General features: G+C 36.6%; 1 long non-coding RNA gene across 1 annotated transcript; it reads left to right on the top strand.

The window, feature by feature from the left end:
* The first annotated feature begins 971 nt into the window (after nt 1–971).
* On the top strand, nt 972–3,864 carry LOC132633886 (uncharacterized). Its single transcript, XR_009579911.1, has 3 exons — nt 972–1,180; nt 2,251–2,296; nt 3,417–3,864. It is a non-coding gene; the product is annotated as an uncharacterized LOC132633886 (long non-coding RNA).
* The last annotated feature ends 5,675 nt before the right edge of the window (nt 3,865–9,539 follow it).

The raw sequence follows: 9,539 nt of genomic DNA, 5'->3' as shown, positions 1-9,539 counted from the left end.
AGGCTTACAAGGAATAACGATGAACGAAATGAGCACCACCACATGAAGTCAAAGACAAGTATACCTGTATCGAGAGACACGAAAAGAGACTAAAGAAGAGTTGTAGTAAGAATCTAAAGGTGTGGCTTTTGTTAAGATATGGTCACGAAACAGTAACAGAAAAGAGACGATCGGAGAAAGACAAGGATAATACGTTGGCTCAACAAATTAGAAAACCCATGACACGGGAAGAAGATTCATGTAAAAAATAAACCGAGAAGTACGATTATAAAAGAAATAAGGTAAAGGATAAGGAGTGGGCCTGAAGGAAAGGACAACCACAAAAGAGATCCTCCCGAAGTATTATGACACCCCATAAGATCGGTTGAACATTCGAGGACGAATGTTCTAAAGGGGGGGATGATGTTATATCCCGTATTTTATACATTCGGATATTCCAAGGCAGTCGTAACGAAGTTAAGGGAATGACCATCTTCCAAATGTATTTCAATGAACAAGTGGGTTATAAATATTATTCACAACATTAGTATTATGGAAATATTAAGAAAGGTTGAGGGAGAAAAAGGAAATTCGCAAAATAGAACCATGGTGATATTATGGAAGGCTAGGGGTAAAATGGTAATTTCACAAAGTTCAAGAAAATTCTAGAAAAAAATAAAAATAAATAAATAAGTAAGTAAGTAAAGAAAGGAGCATGTGGCCATTTTATATGTGAAGGGGGCAAAGTGTAAATATAGATGGACTAAAGTGTATGAAAGAAGACACTTGGTCTTCTTTGACCAAGTGAGGAAAAATCAAGAAAAGAAAAGAAACATCAAGAAAAAGGGAGAGAATTCTAGAAAAGAAAGAAATGGGGCATGTGACCATAATTGGGGGACTAAATTCCAAATATGGATAAGTGATGGAAGACCTATATATATATATATATATATATACATAAGAGGTCTTCATAATTAAATTAGAGAGAAAGAAAGAACAACAAAAAAAAAAAAAAAAAAGAGAGGGTTCGGCCAAGGTATGGCCAAGCATGGCCATGGGAGATTTGATCAAGAAAAATTATTTCTTTCAAGCTTTTATACTAAGTGGAAGGTTCTCTACAACGTGGAGTATTCGTTGGAACAAGTGAATCATTCGTTTCGCAAAAATGAGGTTCTAGCCGGGAAAAGGAACTAGTGCTAAGGTAAGGTTTAAACCTTATTTTCATATGTTATAGATGATTGTGTATGTTGTGGAGTGTGTAGATGAAGGAAGTTCATGAAGTTGTGGTGAGTTGTATGTTGGCCGAATATATGTGGTGTTGGACTGAAATGATGAATTAATATTATTTAGTAATTTGATTGTTGTGTTATGAATTCTATAATGTAAAAGGGATGAAAAACATGAAAACATGCATATAGAGATGTAGCCGTGTGGTGCATGTGGTGTGTTGTGTAGGAAGAATGGATTAAGAGTATTTAGTATGTTGGTTGTGATTGTAATGTCAAGAAATGGGTGAAATTCATAAAGATGTGTATAATGTTGTTGTATGGCCGAATATGTGTAGTATTGTGTAGACAAGATGAAATGATTTTATTTAGAAGTTTAATTGTTGTATGGTGAAATCCATAATGTAAAATGAATGAAAAACCATGAATATAATATGTTGGAATGGTAGCCGTATGGAGTAGTGTTGGCCGTGTATATGTGTTGTGTTGTGTGAGAGGATTGAATTAATTATATGAAGTATGTTGTTTGTTGTTGTAATATATAGAAAAGATGGATGAAAATGCATGAAAATATGTAGGAAGTGGTTATGGTCAAATAATAGGCGTTTTGGTAAGCTAAGGTAAATTAATGTTATTTGACATTCTAGTTGTCGTTGTTATGGATTATGTGATGAAGAATGGAGGTCGTTGTTGAAGTTAGCATACATGAATGATGATGACATGCATGGTTGTTGTTGAATTGGACGGTTTCGGGCAAAGTAATATGTGGATTGAGTCGTTGAAAGATTATGTGAATTGAATTGAATTGAATTGAATTAAATGTTGGAATGTTGCTAGAATGCATTGCTAATATTGTTGTTAGTTTGGCCGAGTTCCATTCTCGGATTGTTGTTGTTAAATTTGGCCGAGTTAGAATCTCGGGGGTGGTGTATTTACAGGGGAGATGCTGCCGAAATTTCGGCAGAATATAAATGAATGTGTTTGAAAGGTTAAGGCAAGTATATGACAAAGGATCTAACGAATGTGTGAACTCCTTTGAATGTAGATTAACAAGTTGGACGAATAAGCGTAGCAAGTAAGGCGCGGCGCAGGTATGTTAAGGCTAAGCCCTTTTCTTTCTATGGCATGAATCCTATGATGTAGTCTTATAAATGTTCCCCATAACGTCCTTGTTTTCAAAAGCCAGAAGTTATGAATTCAAACAATGATTTCCTTTCCAAAAGTTATAAATGTTTTCCAAAATACACATTTTTCTCCAAAATCCAAGTTTTACGTTTTTGAAAGTTTTTATAACTAAAACAACGACTACGGAGTTATGATGACAATAATGAAGCCAGACATGAGAAAGTGTCTATGACGAATATGCCAAGGATATGTTCTTACCATGAATACGACGATATGAAATGTTAAGCTACTTTTGGATAATGACAATTTTGAAGGTTTTAAAGTATATGAAGTAATATGTTATGATCCTGTTTTATGTTTTCCCGAGATAATGTTCTTCATTGATAGTCTCGCCTTATAATTGTTCCTTCAAGGCGTGACATGACGACCATGATGATTGCATAATACAATCGGAGGTTACCGACCTTACGTCACTCTGATAGACACATGACTTTCCTTGGGCTCTCATGCATGCTATATATGTATATGGAAGGGGGGAAGGGATACATGTATATGGGGATATGGGGAAGGGACACATGTTTCATCGCCACCTGGTCAGCTGGCATTTTCATCCCGGACGCGGGATATATGGGCGAGCCGACATATTTCGGCGCAATGTGGGCGAGCCGACTTGTTCGGTGCTATGATATGATATGACCCGATAAGCATGCATGGTTTCCGCCCTAAGTGACATTCATATGTACAGGTATCTCAATCAGCCTATGATATGCTATATGACTCCCTATGATATGATATGATATGACATGATATGATATGATACGACAGGATACGATATGATATGATATGACATGATATGATATGATACGACATGATATGCTATGATATGACATGATATGATACAATATGACATGATATGATATGACACGATATGATATGACATGATATGTTCCATATGAGATGCCATATGATTCCTTTGTGATTATCTCCACTGGTACCTCTCCTTGTATTGTCGTTCATGCCTTACATACTCAGTACATTGCTCGTACTGACCCCTCTTCTTCGGGGGCTGCGTTTCATGCCGCGCAGGTACACCCAGATGAGCTGAGGCCCTTATAGAAGATGTTCCAGCGAAGTTGGCGAGCTCCAGTTAGCCCGGGAGTGTAGCCGAGTCAGTGTATATGTGCCATGGTTTCCGAATTGAGCTAGAGACTTTGCAGACAGAGTCGTGGGTATAGAGCGTCAGCTTTGTAGACGGCTTCGCCTGTCAATATGTTATTACGTTTCATGTCACGCGTTCCATATGATGATACACTCTCCAAAAAAAAAAAAAATTGAGAGCTTACTATGCATTTTATTCTGAATTGATTCCAGAGTTTATTTATGTAATAAGAGTCAGCGGGTTCGCTCGACTCCAGATATGGGGTCGGGTGCCCATCACACCCTAGTAAGGTCGGGGTGTGGCAAATACGTTGCTGCATTATTTGATCGTTTTAACACGACTTGTATTGCATACCATTTTAATGCGCAATGTCAATTTCAGGAATCTATGACACATAAAGACTTGATTTGACAATACGTTGCTTCATTATTTGATCGTTTTAACACGACTTGTATTGCGCACCATTTTAATGCGCAATGTCAATTTCAGGAATCTATGACACATAAAGGCTTGATTTGATAATACGTTGCTGCATTATTTGATCGTTTTAACACGACTTGTATTTCGCACCATTTTAATGCGAATGTCAATTTCAGGAATCTATGACACACAAAGGCTTGATTTGACAATACATTGCTGCATTATTTGATCGTTTTAACACGACTTGTATTGCACACCATTTTAATGCGCAATGTCAATTTCAGGAATCTATGACACATAAAGACTTGATTTGACAATACGTTGCTGCATTATTTGATCGTTTTAACACGACTTGTATTGCGCACCATTTTAATGCGCAATGTCAATTTCAATTTTGAGTGGTCTATTTAACTTGAAGGCTGGACGAGTGAAAAACTCATCAACTTCATAAGTCTAAGTCTTACAATTCATTCAAAAAAAAAATCAAACTTCATAGAAAAAATGTCTCAGAATGCTTCAACTGTTAAGGTTTCACTATTTTGGGATGGAGATATCGTCGAGGACAATTACTCCATTCGTTATAGTATCAAACCACAAGCCCATGTTAAATTTCCAACAACTTTAAATTATGAAACACTAGTCAGTGACATGCACAAAAGAATGAAAACTACACCCACTGAGTTTGGAATCTCAATAACTGGCAGATATCCACAAACAATATCAAACGGTGTAGTGCGTTATGGCATGCACAATATCAACGATGATGAATCTTTGAGTGATTATTTGGGATCGCCGGAAGAATATCGTGATTTAGTATTCATTAATGTTCTTGAGATGTATGTTGAAAAGATACCTCGAGAAGAAGTCCCTCAAGTCCAGCCTATTCATGGTAACACTTATGGGGACTTTAGTTCTTATGGAGACATTTTGAGTGGTCAAGTGTCGCTGGAAAATCTAAACCAGCAATTTAATCAAGCTTACAATGAAAATTGGTAAATATGGATTTTTCATATTATAGCACGTGTTTGTTGTATGAATTGGTCTATAACCAGTTTTCAAATCTTTATAGGAACTATTCTCAAAACTCGCCAGTGGTACCAAATATGGATATCGGTCAATCCTCTCAGTTCGGTGGAGTTGATCATTCTCCACACCATGACAGTGCTTATGAACGACAGTAAGTATATATATATATATATATATATATATATATATATATATATATATATATATATATATATATATATATATATATATATATGATGTTGGTATTTAAAATATGTTACTTTTCGTGTAGGAGGATGAATGCACTTGATAATGAAGATTTTCCTAATTATTATGAGTCATCATCAAGTGATGACGATGAAATAGCTAATAATGCAGAGGTAACCGATGATGAAGATGATGATGATGTTCAAGTTGGTATGACCAACAATATTCCTCAAAGCCAAAACCAACAAGAACCAATGTACCACCACATACCACCACCGATGGCTGAAAACCCAACTTCTGAAAGCCCAATTCGGTGGCATTCTAACAATATCCCTTATCTTGACAGCCTACAGGGTCGTGATGATGCATTTGTCTTCACAAGAGAAGATGATGATAGTCGCCAAAAAACCTGGATTGAACCAAAGGATCTCAACAAAGATCGATGCTACCTTGCAAAGGGAATGTTGTTCGCATCCAAAAAGGCGTTGCAACGGGCTATCAAAATTTATTGTTTTAAGGACATGAGGGAGTTTAAGGTTGATCAGTCAAACACAAAGATATGGAGACTAGTTTGTAAACGACGGTATCAAGGCTGTGAGTGGTTGCTTCGGGGAATTGTTAAGCCTGATGGTATGTGGGCTATCACAAAATTTCGCGAAAGACACACTTGTGATATGGAAGAAAATCGAGCAGATCATTATAATTTAGATACAAACATGATTGCTCAAGTATTACTTAAAGACGTTGCTGAAACGCCAAGGTAACTTATCCTACCTAGTACATTATATGTCTTATATCGATTAAAAGATCATTACTAAATGTTGTTTTTTAAAACTTGTGCAGGATCCCCATCAAAGATTGTATTCGAAACGTTCAAACCGTATATAGTAAAACTATAAGCAACAGAAAGGGATTTCTCGGGCGTAGACGCGCTTTTGAGATGGTCTTTGGAAATTGGCATACTTCTTTTCAATCGCTGCCAAGGTATATGGCAGCTCTACAACATTTTAATAATGGTACTGTTGTAGAGTGGCGGCTTATAGAGGGTAAAATCTTCAACTTCGTATTTTGGACATTCAAACCATGCATTGATGGTTTTGCTCACTGCCGACCAGTGATATCCATAGATGGTACGCATGTATATGGTGCCTACGACATCAATCTTCTAATTGCAATAGGAATGGATGCCAATGGGTCAATATTTCCTCTTGCTTTCGTAATTGCCGCTAACGAGAGCAACGACACATGGGGGATCTTTTTGACCCATTTGAAAACTCATGTTATTAAGGATCGTACCGGCATATGCGTGTTGTCTTATCGTCATAAAGGCATATTGCACAATATGGCTAATTTACCGGGGTGGCAGCCTCCCTTTGTTTACCATCGCTATTGTTTAAGGCACTTGAAGGCAAATTTGCAATCAACGTTTCACAATGGCACTCTCAACAAATTGATGTGGGGGGCTGCGATGGAGCATCAACAACGAAACTGGGCTGCAAAAATGGATCTGATCAGGGCAGTGAGTGAACCCACATATGTTTGGTTGATGAAGCTCGAAGTTGAAAAATGGACGCTTCATGCTGATAGAGGCAAAAGATGGGGCATGCTCACAACAAACAGCTCAGAATCTTTCAATGGCTTGCTGAAATCTGCTCGAGGACTACCTGTCACCGCAATGGCGAGAATGACTTTCAAGCAGGTTGTGGAGCGATTTGTTGTTAGGACAAGGCAGGCTAGAGCGATATTAGCCGACGGCGGGACATAGATGCCAAAGCCCTTCAAAAATATGGAGCATTATAGAAAAAAATGTGAGCATCACCAAATTACCGAGTATGACCCAATTCAACATGTATATGAAGTTAGGACGGGTTATCACAACGGTAAGGGTGGAAACGTGCATACCGTTTATGAGGCAACAAGAACATGCACTTGCAGTAAGTGGCAAACGTATCACATGCCGTGTTCTCATGCTGTCAAGTGCTTCGAGAGAATGAGAAAAACGGTAACAAGTTATGTGGCGGGGGAATACAAGGTCCACAGTTACCTTAGAGCATATTCCGGCCAATTCCACCCACTTGGTAATGAAGCTTATTGGCCAAACGAGCCATTTTCGATGGTTGCTAACAAGGATTACATCAGGAAATTGGGCATTAACTCACGGAGTCGTAGACCCAATCAAATGGATGTTAGTGAAAGAACTTATTCTCGCAAGTGCTCTACCTGTAAGCAATATGGCCATGACAAGCGTTCGTGTGGGCAACAAGGTCGTGGTAGTACAAGCACGTCTCGAAGTAATAGAGCCTCTAGAACTTGAAGATTATATTATTATTGTATTACTTTGAATTAGTATTGTAATTAGATGGAATGAATTATTTTTTAATTAGTATAAATCTCTCATATTGGATGAATTATTATTAAATCAAATATTTATATTTGTACATTCAAATATAATAAAACACTTAAATAAAAACCCTATAAATATGACAAGTTTCAAAACTTACTTCGCGGCACTTTAAAACCCCTGAAACGGTGATCCAAACGTTTAGGTGGACTTGATGTAATGAGCCGACATTATTGTACGCAAAAAAAGATATTAAGTTTTATATAAAATATTAATATTTTGGGGTTTTGAAATATGACTAATCTTTTCCCAAAGTATGAAAAAAAATGTGATTTGAAAGGTAACACCAAAAAAAAAAAAAAAAAACTGTGCTCCTTCACGCATGAAATTAGTGCGTGAAAGGCAAAATGGGCAACTTCCTCTTTCACGCATGGAAGTAGTACGTGAAAGGACTTGAAATTACTACCTGAAAGGAGCATACTCTATTTTTGTAACCTGGTCCTTTCACGCATGAATTTTGTGCGTGAAAGGGTCAAACTGAAGTTTTGCAGTTTGGTCCTTTCACGCACGAATTTCGTGCGTGAAACCTACTAATGTACTTTTTTTTTTTTTTTTGCACTACTTTGGTTCAATTTTTCTTTTTTTGTGCTACTTAAGTCGCGGATTATTCCCTTTTTGTTGTACTCTGTTCGTTGTGTTATATATAGGATGTGTGGGTTGTGTCGTGTCTGTGTGTGTTCTGTGAGAGGAGGAAGTGAGGGAGAAGGATAAGGAATGGGAGGTTTTTTAAAAGTTGAGAATTTTATGGGGGAAAAAACGTGAGGATTTGGGAATATTGTTTGCTGAGAATTTTTAGGAGAGGTTTAAGGTTGCTGGTTGTGGAATAAGGTGAAGGGCAGGGCGGGGCGGGGAGGGGGGGTCGCGTAGAAGGGAAAGTGTAGGTTTGATTAGGGATAGTTAGGATTTGTAGCTTTTAAATAAAAAAAAAAAAAAAAAAAGATAAAACATGAAAAATATAAAGACATGAAAATTAGCCAAATTCTTTTTTAGACACTAAACATAGGAGAATTAAATAGTTATACTAAAATAAATATAACTAAGAAAATAATTAAATCTTTAGCTTATTTATTAAAACTTAAATTAGAAGAAAACATATTTTTGTAAATTTTCTTTTCTTTTTTTATTCGAAAATGAAGACAAGACTTATCCTAAAATTTGACTCTAGTTTTTTGTAGTTTTTTTTTTCTTCAAAATTTTCAAGTATAACTTACCAAAACATAAAAATATCTAATCTAGACCTAAAAGAAATATTTAAATGTTGAACTAGTGTAAAAACTTAAATTCGGTAAAAAATTAGGTGTTCATACTATAACATAGGTGATGATGTGTACTTGGTTACTGGCTCATGATTGACTTATACGTTGTTGATTTACCTATTTATCTTACTTGATTGCCTTGATATATGTTAGCTAATCTTGGTCGGCCTATGATACCTAGCAGTACTTGTTGTTTGTACTGACTTGCACTTACTGCATTGTTTTATGAATGCAGAGTTCCAGGTGGGTTCGACCTCTACTCCTCGTGGTTGATAGTAGTTCGAGGGTTGTTGTTTGGAGTCTTTTAGGGTGAGCTCCATGACGTTCACCGCCTTGAAGATTCTTCTTTAATTTATGTTTTACTTGATATTCTGAGACATATTGAAACAGTTGATGTATTATTATTATCCAGACTTGTAGTATTTAGTTAGATGCTCTTGTATGACTAGATAGATTCTAGGGTGGTTTCGATGTATCTCCGCATTATTTATCCAGTATTATGTCAGACCTACGTACTTCTTGTTATATCCCGTGTTTTCGCGTGTTCGGAAAATTTGGAATAATTGTGACTTGTAAAGAATAAGGCCACATTTTGATTTCATTTGACATATATGTTGTTGTTTATGAAAAGTGTTGACGCGGAAACATCGGGGAAGGCTAAGGGCAAAAATTGAAATTTCAAAAATTTGTTCCGTGAAATATTAAAATAAGATCCATTAGTAATTGGGCTAGGAAAATAAATAAGAAAAATTAGAGGCCCA

The sequence above is a fragment of the Lycium barbarum genome, chromosome 3 (genome assembly GCF_019175385.1).
Source record: "Lycium barbarum isolate Lr01 chromosome 3, ASM1917538v2, whole genome shotgun sequence".
NCBI lineage: Eukaryota > Viridiplantae > Streptophyta > Magnoliopsida > Solanales > Solanaceae > Lycium > Lycium barbarum.
Note: the sequence above shows the minus strand (reverse complement) of the source record. Positions and strands in the feature narration are given on the sequence as shown.